General features: G+C 51.5%; 1 non-coding gene across 1 annotated transcript; it reads left to right on the forward strand.

The window, feature by feature from the left end:
- Nucleotides 1-1061: 1061 nt before the first annotated feature.
- Nucleotides 1062-1134, forward strand: TRNAF-GAA (transfer RNA phenylalanine (anticodon GAA)). The gene has a single exon. It is a non-coding gene; the product is annotated as a tRNA-Phe (tRNA).
- The last annotated feature ends 2071 nt before the right edge of the window (nt 1135-3205 follow it).

Genomic DNA, 3205 nt, shown 5'->3' on the forward strand with positions numbered 1-3205 from the left:
GAGCGGAAGGAAAGAAAGGACACAGCTGGTCGTGAGGGCGTCGCGGAAGAACTGGACCAGGCTCGCTTTTGCCTCTACGGGCTCAAGCGGCAAGGGAAAGCGAAAGAAGAAAAGGGAAGACCCACCTCGTAGAAGCTCGGGAAGGTGATCGCATCAGAGAAGGCAAAAGCGACAAAGCATCGGTTCCCCTTGCCCGTGTTTCGCCTCTGCGGGCTTGACTGGCAAGAAGAGCGCCGGAGGAGCGGAAGAAAAGAAGGACACAGCTGGTCGGGAGAGCGTCGCGGAAGAAACGGGACCACGCTCGCTGTTGCCTCTACGGGCTCGAGCAGCAAGGGAAAGCGAGAGAAAAAAGGAAGACCCACCTCGTCGAAAGCTCGGGAAGGTGATCGCATCAGAGAAGACCGCGCTGCAACAGCAAGGAAATCCGGACGCCGTCGCCAGTCTCGAAGAGTCGGGGCCCGCGGTGAAAGCAGTGGACTACACGGAGTAGCTGGGCAGGCACGGTGTCGGAGAAGAGAAGCGGTGAAGAAAAGGAGGACGCAGCTCGCGGAGTAGGCGTTGCGAAGAGCGGGACCACGCTCGGCTTTGCATCGGCGGGCTTGATGCGGCAAAGAAGAGCAGAAGGAGAAGGAAGACCTACCTCGTCGAAGAAACCCGGGAAGGCGATCGCAGTGGAAGGAAGACCGCACAGCAGCATCAAGGAAATCCAGGCGCCGGCGTCGGTCTTATAGAGGCAGTGCCCACGGGAGAAGCGGTGAACAACACGGCAGAAGCCGGGCAGACGCGGCGCTGGGGAACGAAACAGGTGATGCTCACGGCAGGAGGAGGAGCATCACGGTAAAGAAAGGGTCCCCTTAAAGCAACAGTACACACGGCCAAACATCGAGAAGATCACACGCCCAGGTGGCGCAGGGAGCAAGGGCACGAACGAACGACCTCGGCAGAACCTGAAACACGGGTTCAAGACCGAGCAAAGCCAATCTCGCCTGCCAATTTCAAAACCTGGGTCAAACGCAGGGGGGCTAACCAACCCTCGTACGGCAAGGAAAAGGAATCAGTCAGCAGAAATAGCTCAGTTGGGAGAGCGTTAGACTGAAGATCTAAAGGTCCGTGGTTCGATCCCGAGTTTCGGCAGGGGAAACTTTTGTAAACATTTTTACCAGAAGCAAGAAGAAAAGAGGAATGGAGGAAAAATTAAAAAGAGCGCAGGAATTCAGCGCATGGGCCAAAAAGGCAGAAAAAGACTACGGGGCTAAATGGGTCCTGGAGGTGATGCAGAAAGAGGAAAGGGCTAGGGCAATGTCGCCCCTGCTGCTGGAGGATTCTACGGACAGCGAGGAGGAAGAGGCGGTACCCCAAGGCCAAAAGAGGGCAAGAGGAACAGGGGAAGAGCCGCAGGAACCAGAGAGGCCGATGAAGAAGCAGAAAAACAAAGGTATCGTAAAATTAAGCAACAGCATTAACAAAATGATCAAGGTATTAAATGCAAATGTAAAATGCATGAAGACACAGGGTAAACCGCACAGAGCAAAAAGGGGTACAGATGAAGGGCAGGACGGTTTGGAATCAGAGTGGGAAAGTAGTGAGGACGAGGAGAGGGACCATTTGCGAGCCTGGGTGAAGAAAAAAGGGGTAATAGGAAGAGGAAAGAATACGGAGGAAAGGACAGGGGGGCAGGGGCCAGCAGACAACGGGGCAAACCCGACTACACCAGAGCCACCTCAAAGCCCAATCACTACAGCAGAGCCTACCACAGCATTAGTCAATGAACCAGTCAAGAACATGACAAAGTATGGGAGACCCACTATAGGCAAGGATGCACAGGGGCGATCCCTGAAAGCACAAGCCTGGCACATTAGCGAAAAAATTAAGGAAAAAATATGGAGAAAGGAATTAATAGACATATTCACATTGCTAGATGTACAGAAAAGGGGTCACGATGTAGCAAAAGAGGACATGAAAGAGGACGAAAAAGGGCTGTTGAAAAGGGCAGCAGTAGCCAGAAATTTTGACAACTGGACAGCAGCATTCCAGATAATGTCGTCCATCATTTTACAGAAATTTCCCGAAGATGGCCCATCGCTGGTCACTTACCAGCAAAGCGTGCTAAAAGTGTACAAAGCTTTTGGGGGGGAGGCATGGAAAGAGTATGATCATGAGTTTAGGAAGGAGATGGACTGCTTCCCAGATATTGGGTGGGACGAAGAGAATTACAATCTGTATATTTTCAATGTATTAAAAGAGAAGTGGGACAGCAGGGACCAACCATATGCGGGTAGCTACTACAGGAGGCAATATGGTTATAGTGATTACAAAAGAGATTACAGATACAGCAACAGGAGGTTTGATGGCAGCCGAGACAGGGCAAGCGAGCAGAATTTTCGGAGCAGACACTACGAGGCACAAAGAAGCTGGCAGAGCAGCATACCACCAACAGCACAAGGGGGTGGCAGGGGAGAAAATGGGGGTCCAAGAGCACAGCCAGGTCAATGCAGGAACTTCGAGAAAGGGGTGCCATGCAGCTGGGGGAAGAAGTGCAGATTCAATCACAAATGCGAGAACTGTGGAGGGGAGCATGCTACCAACAAATGCACAAGGGCAACATCCAATAAATACAGGGGGACAGAGAAGCGGAACTAGGAGGGCAGGCGAGAAAGGGGCCACTCCTGTAAAACTGGAAGTAATGGAGAAATGGCTACAGGTGTTTCCAGATCAAGAAACGGCAGAGACAATTAGGCAAGGGTTTCAGGGGGGCTTTGAAATCCCATTCGAAGGCCACGGGTCCACAAACACGCCAAAAAACCTGAGATCAGCACTAGAAAACAAAGAGTTGGTGACCAAGAAAATCAACAAAGAAATAGAGCTAGGAAGAATAAGAGGCCCTTACAGCTCCCCCCCATTCAGAGAGTACATATGTTCACCACTAGGGCTGGTTCCAAAAAAGGAGGCAGGTGAGTTTAGATTGATCCATCACCTATCATACCCAACAGGGACCTCAGTTAATGACGGGATCAACAAGGAGGCAGTATCAGTAAGTTACTCAGACTTTACGGAAGCAGTACACATAGTCAGAAAAGCAGGGAAGGGAGCATGGATGGCAAAAGCAGACATAAAGTCGGCTTTCCGTCTCCTACCGGTGAGAGAAGAGTCTCAGAGGTGGCTATGTATGCAGTGGGAAGGCAAATACTTTGTGGACAGGTGCCTC

The sequence above is a fragment of the Ambystoma mexicanum genome, chromosome 9, assembly GCF_040938575.1.
Source record: "Ambystoma mexicanum isolate Mex_15411 chromosome 9, UKY_AmexF1_1, whole genome shotgun sequence".
NCBI classification, from domain to species: Eukaryota; Metazoa; Chordata; class Amphibia; order Caudata; family Ambystomatidae; genus Ambystoma; species Ambystoma mexicanum.